The 16,707-nt window shown below is 39.0% G+C and overlaps 1 protein-coding gene across 7 annotated transcripts in view; it reads right to left on the reverse strand.

Moving 5' to 3' along the window:
• PTK2 (protein tyrosine kinase 2) overlaps positions 1-16,494 on the reverse strand; it is a 140,322-nt gene extending 123,828 nt beyond the window's left edge. For all 7 annotated transcript variants that reach the window (XM_026047128.1, XM_026047127.1, XM_026047124.1 and 4 more), the window contains exons 1-2: positions 16,433-16,494; positions 1,879-1,937 (exon numbers count right to left, since the gene is read on the reverse strand). The gene's annotated coding sequence lies outside the window, so the exon portion shown is untranslated. The remainder of the gene's footprint in view (positions 1-1,878; positions 1,938-16,432) is intronic.
• Positions 16,495-16,707: the final 213 nt, after the last annotated feature.

Genomic DNA, 16,707 nt, shown 5'->3' on the forward strand with positions numbered 1-16,707 from the left:
CTCTTGCTGTTCCCTTGATGTTTTATTTAACAACCCCATCAATCACAGAGCTGGTTTTCTACCAAGTCTTATCGAGGAAGGTACTGCAAGATATTTACCTAACAAACTAATAATTACTTAGTTGTCATGGTTTTACCAGGATATGAGTCACTTTGGTCTTTTAGAGACTACGTATTCCAAGGTACAAACAGCACACAGGACACACAAGTGTGTTTTTGCCTATGATATCATGACAGTCATGGTCTTTCCTCTTAAAAGGTCAAACAAAATGAAAGGAAGCATTAACAGTAAATCCTGAAATTGCAGGTCTGAAGTGTAATCCCTTTACATATGATCAACTGAAGGCAGCTGCCCTGTTTAGTTTCTCCTCCCTCAACCAGAAGAAATCCAAAAGCTTTAAGATCTTTACTTTTCTAGATTTCCCACATTGTGTTCTGAGTCACTGCTTATTAACATAAAAAAGTACTGTAAAAAGAAGTGTAAAACACATGCCTAGGATTTCATCCAAATCATAATTCGGATTTAGCAAGACACACAAGCCAAAAAATACTTAACTGACAAAACACCACTACTGATGCTTTCTATTTCACTTTCTACTTGGAAGGTTTCAGGGTTTCCAATTTAACCACAAAACTGAAGACCACCATTTTTAAATCATGTTCAACTTAATCCATAGAGCAAGAAAAGTTATTTTTTCCCTACGAATTCCACCTAGTAACAACAGAACACCACACACAAACAGCATCCCAAACCAGAAACGAGAGGCTATAGGCTAAGCAAAAGTGTCTAGTCTCTAATAACTTGAAAAATTTTAAGAAAATCTGATTAACACCCAGACTGATAGCAGAGGAAATTACGTAGAAAAAAATGCTACCAAAAAGCAAAAAAATTTTATCCAGCACATTTAGGTAGTCACGAGACACTAAGCAACCTCTGCCACTGCCTAAAGGCAAAAAGATGGAGACATCCTGGAGAGCTTTTTATAAACAAGAAGCAAAAATCTAAAGTTGGTCAGGAGACAGGAGCCTGATAAAACATTAGGGATTACTCCATTCCAAACACTAACAGCCTCATCTCCTCTGTCCTCTATATTAGAAACCAACATTAGCCGGCTCTAAAACAGGTGATATAAATAAAACAACCAGTAATACGGCTCCCAAACTGCTAACCAGAGAGAAAGATGCAATTAAATACAGATAAAAAAGGATCCAACAAGCTCCTGTAACTACACTCAAATGCAGGAGTTGCATCCAGAAACATCCATGTGTGTCAGAAGCCATAAAAGCAGGAGGAGAAAAATAAAGCTTAAAATACCAAATATACTAAGCATAAAATTGCAGTTTGCAAATATAGCCCACCACATCTTGGGAGAGCAAAAAATATCAAAGAGAAACCAAAGTCCTAGAGTACAAAGAGCTTTTCTGCTCTTGCTCAGAGCTAAAATGCTTGAGATTAGGTGAAGCCTTCCCACAGCAGAGACATTACCCAAGACAAATATTTTTATGTGCTACAGAAAACAGGAACATGAAAATAGAGAATCATTACCATTTTGCTCCAATACTAGCAAGTCCCTCTGGTCAGGCAACTTACAGCTGAGTAATTCTAGCAGGTGAGAAAATACCTTATATATTCCTTCCATGTATGATAAAACTGGAACACGAGCTCGCCTACATCTTTATCCATGACACCAAGTACACCTGAGCAGTGATAAAAGACTGATATATAGAGGTTTTTTGATTTGTCTTTGTAACAAAGTTTATAACCAAGACTTCCAGGAGCAAATACAAGAAAAGAACCAGAAAAAAAAAAATCTTTACTTGGACCACTTTACCTGTAATAAAAGCCCGTGAGAACCTGAAATCAGTAGATACCACGTACCTCAAGTAGATTTTCCAGCTCTCAGCAGTAGGAGCTCAGTACAGGATGAAGCATGAAGCCTAAAATGATCATTTAGAATTAATTAGGATATTGTCTTGATTAACATCAAAACAGACACATCTAAAAACTGAAGCACAAACAACTTAAGACTAAAACTGACATGGTTAAGACAAGATAATGTTCTAAAAAAAATGAAATGCAGGAAGTACCCTATTTTCAATGGCAAATTGTTTAGTTGCAAACCCTTAGGAAGGCCAAAAAAAAGCTGAAAAAAGTAGGAAGAATAAATTTGAAATGGAAATACCTTGCAGAAGAATTTGATGACAGTTCTATAGGTTTCATAAAAATAATATAAAAAAAGATTTTCAATATATTGAAGGAAGTAGGGAAAGTTTGAGGTGAACAATATAACTAAACCCACATATTTAATCACCTTACGATAGAGCGAACGTTGGAAAGCCTGAAGAGGGATTTAAAACATTAGCACCATCCAGATCTGGAATGAGAGTCAGTTTGTTTCCTGGGGGTTGTTAGGGGAAGTGTGTGCAAAGTGTGTGCGTGGGAGGAACTAGTGAAAAGCATTTCTTGCCTTGGGGAATGTGCATCACAGGACAGCCACGCTGCTTCTTAGCAGAAAGAGCAAACACGTACAGATATAGGTCAAAAAATGCACACAAGACTGGTTCACAAAGAGGGTTTTTTTTTTCCTTCCTAAAGGAAGTGATGGCAGCACATCAAACAAAGAACTTGCCGGAGTAATCGGCAGGCTAGTTATTTCTGCTCTCTTGCCTTTTCAACAAACAGGCACTATAGAGATTAAGGCAGTGCAAGCAGAAAGAGTGAGTTTAGGTACACATTGAGCACAGAGAAATCAATTTTTAAGAGCATTTCTCAACCTTTATTCACCTTAACTACCTAAGCTTTCCCACACACAAAAGCCACTGAAAGATTGCCAGAAGAGAATCTGATGAGGAAAAAAATGACAGAGAAGTGTTAAAAAAAGGCGGCAGCACAAAGATTTTAGAATAAACTGAACTTAAAACACAAATACCATTTTGTTTGTAAAAATTAGAGTAAATGGGAAAAAAGATAATCATGATATTTGCAATTTTAAGTGAAACATCCACAAAAGTTTAAGTGCCTAAACATATGCAAAGTGATGGGAGGTGTCTTCTGAGGTGTCTTCGCTTCCCCGGCACCTTTTATACACGCCTGTAGCATATGCGAAGATCGCTTTCCAGAACTTACTGCCTGGATTTTAATCTTTCCATACAAAACTGATGTGCCAATGCTAACAAACCAACTGTACAACTTCTGTCTGAGAAACACACTCACACACAGCCAGATCTGTCCTAACACAGTGCTGACCAGGTGCAGCACTGCACACTAAGTGATGACAGAAAGTGCTTACTGAACAACCAGACTGGTCTTCCATCCTCACTTGTCAATGCAAAAATTCTTTCTTTTTTTTATGTGCAAATCTTCAATTTGGACTCCTTGAGACACAGACTCTCACATGACAAGTATCCAAACCAACAAAAAATATCACTAACAGCTTGAACTACTTTAATAGTGGCTACTTTAAAATTTAACAGTGAGCTACTTGAACTGGGCTAATACTACCACAAAACCACTAATCTTAAAGTCAGCACTGAACCTGTTAAGTCAGCTGGCTGGCCTGGCACCTCTACCAAAACTCCTGCTCCACAGAACCATGTCTGCTCCAAGTATTTTTAGGAAATTAGTCATGACTCGGGGCAAGTCATGAAAACACCAGTGATTAAAACAATGGGAACGACATCAACGACATCATCCTTTACAAAAAGGGAAATCCCTCAAGAGACTGCTTTTCAAAAAAAAAAAAAATATATATACACACACACATGTACTGATTTGCTTGGAGAAATATTTTCTGATACTACAAAAGCTGCTTTTAATTCCCAAGACCAACAGTGAAGACTTTCTCCCACTCTAGAAAGCTATTACAATAGCACCCTGAAGCATGTTAAAACAATATTGCATGTGCTATTGCAGGAGTTATGTAATATCCAATGTGCACCAAGCATACTAGAAAAATATTGTTTTAATTGCTTGGGCATCAATAATGCAAACCCACTGATGCCACTTCATTTTCCACACAAGCTGCCTCACCGATTTTCAATAAAACTACCCATGTGTGTAAAGCTGGGCGGACAAACTCATGTTGCTGTGATCTGCTATTGGACTGCAGATCTGCAGAGTTGTTTGGGTTAAACAAGGTATCTTGCCTTCATTTCAACTTTTAAAAACTTATCTTCTGCAAAACGGTTCATTTGAAGCAAGAAGAAAAACATTTGTTTTGAAAGATGAAGATGGCAATCTCTATAGCTTATATATATATATAGAGAGAGAGAGAGAGAGAGAACTACTCTACCTTTCCTCTCAAGGGAAAAGTTTTAACAAACTGACAGCTTTTGGATGTTTAAATTTGGATGTTTTTGACATGCTTTTTCCGGTGTAAAACATCTCTTAAATTTTCTCCAACTGGCTGAAAAGATTCATTTTCTTCCAGTTTTATCTTGTTGCCTTATTTTCTTTTAAGCTTATATTTATCTGTTTCTCCCTGCCTTTCCACCTACAGTCATATTATCTCTCTCCTCTTAAAGTACCCATAATCCCACCAGTTCTATTTTATCATGCTTTTAGATCTAACCCTTAAAATACCCTGCTTAAATATATATATATACACACACGCACACATATAGGGAGAGATTTGTCTTCTAGTCACACTCTAGTCTAGCTTGGCCTCTACATCACATATACCCTTGAAGACATAACCCACTTGTTTCCATGTACAGAAGGAAAACCCCAAAGCCAGTTTAAGGCATAGACCCCAATCCTCAACTGATGCGACTGAAGAACTGTGATTCAGTTCTTGAAGAAACCTTGTCCTTTTACTTCTTTCTCATCAATTTATTAATCTGCTCTCACAAATTTATTTCTTCTCCCTCATTTCTATACAAAGGCTTCTCAAATCCTCCGAAGCTAAAAATGAACCAGTAACAGTCAATATTATTTGTGCCCTTTACCTCACCTTTTACCCTTGATCTGTGACAAGAAAGCAGAAAAATATTTTGGCGTGACAACATTTTTTTTTATAAGATAAATTAGCTAACAATCAGGTCTAGTCTCTGATGATGCCCCATTCACCATCATAAATCAGAGGAAAACTCCAAAAGATGATGCTACACACAGAAGGCTCACAAGAATTTTTCTAGTGCAAGGAAATACAAGCAATTTCTCAACATGAGTAACATTTTATGTGAGACACCACCATTAAAATTAGCTATAGTAGTTGTCATTATTATCACTGCTTATACAGTACATAGATTTTTATGCTCCCTCCTAAATTCTTGTGTAAGAACCCCTATAATGAGGATAAGATATTAGACCTCAGAGCAATGAGGTCTAGCTATGAGCTGACCTCAGCTAAATCCACTTGGCTTCTCTGCTCGCAGAGCAATGGGATAAACGAGCTCTGCCTGAAGCACTTGCAGCAATAAGCGACACCAAAAATAGAGACAACCCAGCCCTGAATGCAATCTACGGAAAAATCATCAATTGCCTTGAGGACAAGTCCTACAACACACAAGGCAGCCAAATTCTGAACTAACCCAAAAAGCACTATTTGCACTGACACAAAGCAGTGCTGCCCTGAAACCCTTAGTGGTTTGGGATGATTGGTGCACAAGGACTAGTTCAGTCTTAACATAGTCCATAAAGCAGAATCATCACTCCCAGACGTAGATAACTAGCATGCTGAAAAATAACCAACCACCTTGGCCACTCTCAATCTCACCTCCAGCAGCTCTGCACAAACATTTATCCACGTTGTTATAACCATTAAACAAGAGAGGAAGGTCAAGCTTCAACAAAATTTTGTCTCCATAGTATAGTATTAAAAACAATATAGCATAAACAGGGCTACATGCACTTTCTCCTCCTATTCATGAGAGCCATTGCATGTCAAAACCATACACAAATCCAGGCAAAGATTTAACACCAAAAGTGTCACTTCTTCATCTTGACTGCAACAACACATAAAATTGCTTTAAGAGAGCCTCCAAAACTATCCTATTTCAAGTGACAGATGCGCACTACGGACTTATGGTATATGCACACGGCCACTACACTGCCCCTCTCCTCACTTTCATTCCAAGTTTTGTTTCAATTCTTTCTCATGACTATTTTCATCTTGCCTTTTCAAAGCTGACCTCTAAGCAACTCTCAAAATCCTACCTTATTTTACTTTTTCTATCAATTTTAGAAGATTGTATCAATGTGATCGTGTTTAATCCACGGTTATTTTTGCCACCTACTTGTTGCACTCCTCACCCTTCTTCTATTTCCATTCTGTGATCTTTCACTTGCTGTAATAAGCAGCATTGTTACTCCTTCCTCTTGAGAACACTTCAGATTCATCAGAATTATTTTCAACAGAAGAGACTCTTATGAGCAAGATCTTCAAGGTAATGCCAATTTATTCAAAAAAAAAAATATACACACACACACAGATTACAGAAATGCAAAATCTGTTTCCTAGAAGAAAGGAAACCCCATTGTTCAATATTTTTCCTTCTACTATGAAAATGTAAGGGCTTTGTTTGCCTTTAAGGGAAGAAAAGGCTGCTTCAGTTGTAACATGAGGCCACTGATACGTACTCCTGTCTTATGAATTACCTCTGCTCTTCTGATGAAACCAGAGCAAGGCATAAAACTATCTGTTGAAAGAACTGAAACAGCGTGAGACGAGCGCTACTGCCATCACACAAAGAAAATCTCTCCCTTCAACCGAGACCAAACAAGCAGAGGCTTTGTAGTCTATGAAACAATTCAACTTTCACTTCATTTAAATCCCCATCTGAGAATTAATCTTCTGTGCTGCACGCCATCTTTTTCTAATTTGTCTAATCTCCTAAAGCACTCCACCTGGTTATTTATTAATTTCATGTACGTAACAAACTTCAGGGAACAAAGGAATAGTACCAGTACCTGAAGCCAAATGTAATTTAAAAAGCAAAATATGAATTTGAAATCTAGGCAGAGTAAGTAACAGAAGAACATTTTGTGCTTCAGCTACACAGCACAGAACCTATCACCATGATGCACCGAGTGTTCAACCCTTAAACTGTTCCATAAAAAGACATGTGCAAAATGAAAGAATACTGTCAACTTCTAGTAATTCTTACTATTGATGTGACTGACTAAATGCATCTGCAATAATTTCTGCATGTCTATTAAGGCATATATTAGACACATTCTTTTCCTTGTTTAAGTGCAAAATGATTCACTGAAGCAAGCAATTCATTGAGGGTTTATGCACACACCATAGATGTACTCTTAGCTCCACCTTTTCGTTTGCAGACTTCCTGAAAACCCAGATGTACCACTACAAATGCTCATTAAAGAAGCTTCTGCCTCCAACATTCAATATAGGAAAAGAAAAAGAAAAAAAAAAAGACCTCACACATATCAATGAATTCATTTTTTATATGCAGAAGGAACACATTAAAATGGAGGGCATGTCATAATATTAGTTTACAGCAGAGGCTGTTATGAGGCACACAGACCATGTTTTAATTTGCCCCTTTACATATTTTGGTTAAAAGTTACTTTCCAAATACAGTAGTGACTTCTTCCATGACAAAATAATTGGAAACTACTTACTTGCCTTAAATCAAATTCACTAAAGTTACAATCACAAGGAGGTCTACTGATACAACAGCAAAATACAAACTGCTGTATGAAAGACTGAGAGAAAACAGAGGTTCAGGACAAGCTATACATTACTATTTTGAAAGCAAAAAAAAAAAAAAAACCTGTTTATTATGCAATAGAGTATTATATTCATTATATAAGGGGCAACACCAAAGGAAATAAGAAGCCAGGCTCCAGGGCTATTTTATTGATTTGCTTGACACAGATTAGAGGGGTTTCACATTTTCTTCCATTAAATTTGCAAAGGTATAAACAAAGTACCAACTAATCTAAACTGCCGAAGGATCAGTAGCTAGTCTGCAATTCTGCTTTTCCAGTCACATCCAGGTAATGTCTGCATTTATAGAGGAGTGTGGCAGTTTTATTTGTGGAAGAATTCTCGTCCTGATCCTTACAAACATAACTAGGAGCAGCATCTCACCAAGAAAACAAAAGATGTTTTTGCCCTAACATTCAAGCTATCAGGCAAGAGCCAGCTAGATAACAGAGAGGACTTAAAAGGGTTCAGAGAAGATTATTTGCTTTTGATGCTTCTATCAACTACATTCTGACTGTCCATGTAAACCTGAAAACACAACCCACATCATCTTTCCCTACTAATATAACTAGAATTAGTGCTGGAAACTACTGAAGAGTGCATCTTGTTAATCCCCCAACACTGAGGTAGGGATAAATCACTTTTTTTTTTTTTTTTTTCCTCTAACAGATGTCCAATCTGTTCTAGAAGACCATCAGGGACATAGGTTCCTCCCACTACCTTCCCAAAGCAGTCTGTTCCAAAGCTTTCCTATTCTTAGCATTGAATTCTCCCTTCCCCCAAAAGTAATTCAACCTACTCCTATTATTTAAGGCAACTTCTTTTTTGTTTTAGCCTCCAGGTCCTAATCTTCTTCCTCTCTATAATAGCCTAATGTACATGAAAACCTTTTATATCCTTTTAAGTCTGATGTTAGACATTTTCATTTGTACAATTCCGATCTGTCTTCTTTTTCAGGTATCTGATCTGTTAAATGGGATTCCAGTAGACAGAAGAGCTTCCTTGAAGTGCAGTGCCCAAAACTGAGCAGAGCTCTCTAACTAAACCCTAGGAACACTAAATGCAGAAGGGTTTTTCCAACCATTTATCCCTATGGATACATTGCAGCAGGGTGTCTGTTTTTTCTGCAGAACATTCTTAATCATAAATTGAGCATAAATCTATAACTCGCACATCCACACTTTTTCGGTCTTTGCAGGACTTGAACAGTATGCTTTTAGCACAGTTTAACAAGTTTTTTTTCAAAAGTATTACATACAGAGCAGGAAGAGAAGCTGTAAATGAGAGGTACCAGAAGACTGATACAAGAAGAAAAACCAGTCATCTTTGCAATTTATGTAAAATAAACTGAAAATAATTAATAAATCAAGTATAATCTAGGCCTGATAAAAAAGCTGTAACAGTTTTCTCCATTAGTTAACATTTCTATGATTGAACAGAAGAACAGAAACTATAAATTAAATAACATTTGCAAAAAAAAAAATCACTTTAAGCAGAAGAACTTTGCACACCAGCAGTATGGAAAGACTTCTGGAATGAAAGTTAACAATATGAAACTACACCTAAATATGTGACAAAGTTGAACACCCTTTTATATATTGTGGAACTTGCAGATTAAAACCTTCTGATTTGCAGTTTATCTTAAAAGCATATAGATGTGTCATACATATTATCAGCCTCCTTTTGCTCTTACTTATTTAATAAGATGTCCTGGCATTATAGTTTGTGAATGCCAATGTACTTCGGTAGTTTCAGAGTTGACATGATGCAAAAGGTTAACAAGTACACTCATAAATGCGGATTATTTTAAACTGCCATCCCAAAATTCATTGCAAACAAGAAGGCTGCAACTGAAATGAACAGCCCTGATACAACATCATGGTTGCTCCTTCTCCTCATAAAGAACCAGCACTTCAGGCTCCTGCTAAAGAAACCACTTCAGAATTACTTACTGTAGTACTAGCAGAATTACAAGACTACCTGAATCAAGCTCTGGAACTAACTGGAGACAGAGATAAGGACAAACATAAACACCAAGGAAATACCAAGTTTAACTCTCTACAAAGAGTAAACTCGAACAATTGCACCATTAAGGTTAAACCTGTTGCTTTTGTATGTGACTATGTAGATGGCAAAATTATTTATGGAAAAGTGCCTCTGCTGTAATCTTGTTCTGTAGTAGAAACTATGCAAGTAGGAGGAATGGAGAGAATCAGCTACCACGTGAGGTCTAAGAGGACATGAAGAAAGAGAACTGCAAAAGCTTCCAGGCACTATGGAAAGCAAAAAACTGGAGTACTGTGTGCAGTTCTGGGCTCCACTGTATAAGAGGGATGTGGAATCTAGTTCTAGAGAGGGTTCAGCGTAAAGCAATGAAGATGATCAAGGGTAACATCTACATTACAGGGAAAGATGAAGTGAGCTGGGCCTGTTTAGCCTGAAGAAGAGAAGACTGAGAAGGGATCTGATCAACATGTACAAGTACACAAGGGGAGAATGTAAAGAGGATGGGGCCAAGCTCTCCTTGGTGCTGACCAAGAACAGAACAAGGGGTAATGGATATAAATTAAAGCACAAGAAATTCCATCTCCATGCGAGGAAGAACATCTTCGCTGGAAGGGTGACAGAGCCCTGGAACAGGCTGCCCAGGGAGGCTGTGGAGTCTCCTTCTCTCAAGATCTTCCAAACCCACCTGGATGCCACCCGTGGCCCCATGTTCTAAGTGTCCCTACTGCAGTAGGGGGCGGGGTTGGACTAGAAGATCTCCAGAGGTCCCTTCCAACCTCAACCATTCTGTGATTCTGTGAAACTTCTGCCTCAAGAAAGCATATTAGAAAGAGCAAAAAATAAAACTGTTTTTCAGTTTCATTTATGAACCAAAAATAAAGAGTGGTACTCAAACATTGGCTTCACTATTCTGTGTGCTAATTTATGTTTGAGGAAGAACTCCCAGAACACAGCCAGTTTTTCTTAAAGAATAAAGATCATGACTGCTTAATGCAAAGAAGAATATTTTACTGAAACACAAGAATGAAAGCAGATTCTTATGATCTTACACTACCCTCCATAGAAAAAGAATTATTTTAAAATGCCTATATTAGTATGAGGCAATGCTCTTTTAAGATTACAGACTTTCTGAAACTCACTGCTGTAACTCACTTATTGAGGACAAACCCGCATCAGCATTCAGTACTCAGGCTGATCATAAAAACATTCACAAGTGACAGGATGAAACAGCTATGACCATAAATCCTTACAGCTGGATATAACTTAGACATTAGAATTTATATCAAGTCTCTTATTAGTACCTTTAGTACCTTACTAATTTATTAGCAGTAATTTTGAACCTCTTTATTTCCTAGAGATATTTCAGTAAAGCGCCAAGAGCAGATGAACCAGAGATCTTACTGGCTATAGTAAACCACAAGGCATATTTTGGTAAACACTTGACAGAATCAAAAGACTGGGAAGCCAACAAGGTCTTGGATTAAAGAGGTGTATTCAGAACCACAAAAAAAGCTATCATGCTTTTCATTTTTTAGCTTCTACTAAATTAAGACACTTGCACCCCTTTGCAACCCAATTATTATTCTAGCAGCAAGAAAATGGGAAAGATCAACAGCTCCTTCCTTCCCTCCTTAAAAAAAGGAAAAAAGAAAAAAAAAAAAAAAAAGAAAAAGCATCTGCTTTCACTTCAAAAATCTTCCCAAGAACTGGAATGGGACTAAAGGAGAAACCAACTCTGCCTTACAAAGATACTTAACAGCTTGACATAGTCTGCTCCCTCTCCCCTCCCCCAAAACTGAGTAAGACAAAAGCAGGAATTACACATTTTCATGTGTGGGTAAACAAGGAGGGAAAAGAGAAAAAAAAAAAAAGAGCCAAGCATGGCTGCAGGAAGCAGGGGCAGCCAGCAGGCAGGAGAGCCCTCTGACCTCTTTCTTACAAACCCTAAGAACAACTCCAGCTTTTTAATCAATAGTAAATGAAGCAAACAAGACCACAGCCTCTAAGTGAGTTGAGCCATGGCAAATGGCCAGGGAAAGGATGAATATTTGTCTTACGGATTAAAGTTTAAATTGACCTACGTGAAACCCAGTGAGATGGAACTCTGCAACAAAACAAAACTGACTGCTTTTCTGTCACCCTTTCCAGCCAAAAGGAAAGGAGATATATTTAGGTGCCATGAGAGAATCCTAACCTATATAAACTTTGCTATATGTCCTTTCACTGAGAGTTAATTCAGATGTCCTCACACTCAATGCAGATGTGAGAATAATCACATGCTCTGTAACACAGCCTTAGGCTTTCAGTTCTTGTTCATCTATTTTCATTCTCATTTGACAAAAATTGCTTCCAAACCTTGCAAACCAGATTGCAGAAACTATTGTCTAAATGCCTAACTCAGGAAATGCCAAGAGCCCTGGTGATGAGCACCTGCAAGATCCAAGCACCATCAGAGACCATCCAGCTTCCATGGCTCTCCTCCTACCTCTGATGACATTTGTGGCAGATATCCTTGTGGATTTTCCGCATTCCTCCTTTGAAGGGAGACATTCCCAGCCTACTTCTGTCTTTCCAGATACTATTTTGACCAGGTACTCGATTCCCAGTGCCAACTCTCTCCATTCAACGCCACATCCTCTGACACAGCCTTCAGGGTGTCCCCCTGCCACTTGCAATGGACTTCAATAGAGCTTCCAGCACAAAGTGTCTAGGTAACCACAGGGGTCAATTAGGGCTGCTTTAATAAAAACACAAGCAGTCAAATCACGAGCAGTGTGTGTAGAGGGGAGTTTTGGGGTTTTTTTAAAAAAAAGAAAGGATTTTTTTTTAATTAATAAAAACCTATCAAATTCACTGATGTCAAAATTTATACCCCAATGTTGGTAACTCTAAACACTGAGCAGACAGTCAAACTCCCACCTTATAGGAGCACATGAACTCCTCCCTTCATGTGTTTCTAGTATACAAAATAAACTTCATTCTTTGAACACTGTGGTACAACGTACCAAACTTCAGAGGGTCTAAAAAACAAACTGTACATGAATCAAAAGACTCATGTGAAATTACTTACAGTTTACACAATATGAATGTGTATTAATCCAAAGTTCTGAGTACTTTTAAGACACTTCAAAACCAGTGTTTTTCTTTTTTACTATTGTTTTATAAATAAGAAGCATCCTGTAAAAATTATCATTTGGTAAGATGAGAATTACCATAGTTCAGATGCTAAATACACTTAAAATTAGAATTTTAGTTTGTCCTTAAATCACTTCTGCAACCATTCTATAGCAGAAGTCAAAAAGATAACAGTAAAAAATGTTCTCTTTGTTTAGGCTATAAAGTCCTGGCCTCTAATTAAAATCTTTTGTAGAAGTCAAGCCCATATGTCCATGTTTTCATGATATTCAGCAAAGACTGTTGGAAGTTAGGAATTATACTACCAAGTATCATACTACATGACACTAGATAAGACATAAAATTAGAATTAGACTGGAAATCACCATCTCACAGATGTTAACAGTCACACCCCTGAGTTTTCATTAACAGAGCTCTGAAATGAAGAAACACACATTTTTTGGTGAGAATAAAACCCAAGTCTTCACTTCAAGCACAACAGAGTGGCAGTTGTAAGATGGTGAGGAGAAAAAAAGACACCTTTTTTTTTTTTTTTTAAACACATAAGGCATTATTTTTAAATGTCTTCTTCTGATTAGCTGAAATTTGATCAGAATAGGAGAATATAGAGGCACTATGTGCAATCTTCTAAATTAAAAGTAAATATAGGGGCTCTAAAGCTAGGACAAAGAGTTATGCAAGACATAAGACTTCAACACACGAGTTTTACAGCAAAATAATTATAATTAGCAAATACCAAAGTATTTATAGTTACCAAACTTTGGTAAAATATTACTTATTTTTTAAATATCAGTACAACGTAACTGTCAAAAAGGCACACACACTTCTAGGTTATGCAACAAGGCTGACTCCTGACTACAGAAAGTTGGGAAGAAGACTTCTCCACAAGTTTTAAGTGCAATGTAAACATTTAGTATGGCCTGTATTTCCATAATGAACCCTATGTCAAATTAAAGATAACATTCCACATGCTGCAAAGAGTAGAAAAAGAAGATATCCATCAGTTATGCAAATACCAACAGCTTCTTGCTTTTCTGCTCTTTAGGCGATGGAGGGGATTACCCTCTCATTGAGGAAAACATGTAGTTTCATATACATATATTTGGTGTATGTATATAGTCAAAATAATCTGCTAAACCATCAAAATCACCCAGTCTAGCACTTCATCTAATCTCAAAAAGACACTCCTGCTTTCATTCTTCATTTTCCCCTCTAAACATTTGTAAGTTGGGTAGAACTTACACCACCAAAGATTTCCCTGTTCAAGTATTAGTCATAATGTGGTAAACCATTATATTAAAAAAAAAATCACAACATGTACTTTGAAGCAAAACTGCATCACTAGAGTTCTACTTCTGAACAGAACAGCAGAAGTTCTACTACCTAGAAGCAGAATTGTTAAAAGTTGTTTCAGCAGTTATATATTCAAAATGCAAAAGTTAATAGTCTAAGAATATTCATTTCTTAGCAAAATATTAACTCTATTAGTTGACCACTCTATCAGTTGCATATGTCCAGTACTCTTAACAAAACCCAGAGCTCAATAAAGTTTAAGGCTTTTGAAAAAGGAGCACTGTGCCATCTTTTTAACATGCACCTATTTTACGCGTTTCTCTTAAAAACACATTAAGAGTCAACCAAGAGCAACATCAACCCCAACCATGCTCTACCGGAACTGCATTTAAAACTGAAGAGCATAAAACACAAATTAGTTCCAGAACTTATTTGTAAGACACACGTTTTTTTCCCCTTGCTCTATGCACAGTCCCGTTTTTGAACGGCCATTAAAGTTTACAGTCCTGGCAGAGAAGATTTGCTTCCCCCCTACAAATAAAGCATCTCCTCCCTCTCTGTTTTTTAATTAAGAAAACACCTGCAAACTTTATATATCCATTGCATTTGCTACACAGGCACATATCTCAAAGCACATATACTTTCAGAATATTTCAGAATATTTCAGAATATTTCAGAATATTTCAGAATATTTCAGAATATTTCAGAATATTTCAGAATATTTCAGAATATTTCAGAATATTTCAGGTTGGAAGGGACCTCTACAGATCATCTAGTCCAACCTTCCTGCTTTCTTTAGGGAACCTCTGCTATAATGCTTACTTTAAGAAATTCAAACCAAGCCATGTAGGTGCAAATGCAGGCTCATAATCGGATATCGTCCCTGATTCAGAGGTAACAAAAAGGGAGGTGGGTGGAGGAAGGAAGCAGTGGAATTTGGGAGACGGACAACATCAATAAGATAACAGGCCGTTCTGAGTAACTATGCAACATTTAATACTTTCTGGCCCTGTCCCAGCTATGCCTTGGACCTTGCTCAGGTTTAATACAATCAGAGATGATAAAGGCAGATTAGCTTTGAGGAACATGGGACTTTTCTGATTATCACAGAAAGGACACAACAAAATGCCTGCAAAAATCTGAATTTAAGAGACATCCCTCTGCTTCTAAACCCACACTTGTGTTAAATGCAATACTTCCATTTATTTAAACACGGCTCCCCCAACTCTTTCTGTTCTCAAGTGAACTTTTGTCCAACATATTCACCTCAGCAGTGCTGTTATCTTAAGGGAGCTGCCAGAAGGCAAGCCAGCCAGCAAGGGTTGGACTTGGACACCAGGGCCTACAGGATCATTCTGCTTTCCAGGCAGAATGAACTTAAATACAACAGACTGCAATTCAGTTGGGACAGAAGCAACAGAGTGAGCAAAGCACTGGTTTGCGGACAGAGAAAAAAAAAGGGGGGGGGGGGCGCAACCGAAGAGAAAGTGCACCTTCTCCTCCCTTAAAAAAAAAGATCATTTGAGGAAATAAAGTTGGGAAATCGAATGGATGTGGAAACTGGTAACGCATAGAGCATGCTTGAAAATCAGTCCCGAGACTTTCCTGAGCAGGAAGATATTTTCTTAGAGCTGCATGAGGGTACAATTTGACCCCCATAAGTCAGGCTTATGTGTTAAAAAAAAAAAAAAAAAAAAAAAAAAAAAAAGTAAATAAATTAAAACCAGTTGAGTTTCTCCTCCTAAGACAGCAAGTGATTTTTTTCTTTAATCTCAAGCAACTTCTGCTCGGGCACCCCTGGCTCCCCTTCCCCGCCTCGGTTTTAGGAGGCGTTAGAATCGCCTTGACGACCCCAGGCAGGAGCTACCGCCGCCGCTTCGCGTGGCGACAGAACGAAAAAAAAAAAAATTTAAAAAAAAAAAATTAAAAAAAAAAAGAGAAAGAAAAACCTCAACCACTTCCCTCTACTCGAAGCGGCAACCGCAGATTTAGCAGCGCAACCGGGCGAGGAGGGCAAAGAAAGGAAAAGGGGGAAGCGGTCGGGGGGCCGCCGGCCCTTTGTTTATTTTGGGAGCACCCCGCGCGCCCGCGGTGCCTCCGCGGCCTCCCCGGGGACCCCCCTTTGCTCAGCGCAACGTCCCCCCGCGCCGGTGTAAGCGAGTGGGGACCCCCGCCCGTAACGGGCGGCTGAGGAGCCGGCGCCGCCCTCACTGCGCCTGAGGGGGGGGGGGGGGGGGGCGTTAGGACCGTTAGGACCGTTGCGCCTCACTGCCCCCCTTCCCCACTAACGCCCCCCACCAACCTTCCGTCGCCGCCAGCACTCACCGGGCCGCGGGGAGGCCGCCTCGGCGAGGCTGGTGGCGGCGGCGGTAGCAGCAGCAGCAGCTGGGAGGCGAAGCGAGGCGCGGTCCCGGTTGCGGTCCCGGCTGCGGCTCCGCTCGCGGTGGCGGCGGCGCCTCCCGCCCGCCCCGGCCCCTCCAGGCCGCTCCCCCGCCCTCCCGCCGCGCTGCACCATGGGATGCGCGACCGCCCTCTCTAACATGGCTGCGGGGGAGGGGAGGAGGGGGTCACGCTGCCGCCCTCGGGAGGGGAGGGGGGGA

Source organism: Nothoprocta perdicaria, unplaced genomic scaffold (genome assembly GCF_003342845.1).
Source record: "Nothoprocta perdicaria isolate Ctin4 unplaced genomic scaffold, notPer1 scaffold_48, whole genome shotgun sequence".
In the NCBI taxonomy this organism is placed as follows: Eukaryota; Metazoa; Chordata; class Aves; order Tinamiformes; family Tinamidae; genus Nothoprocta; species Nothoprocta perdicaria.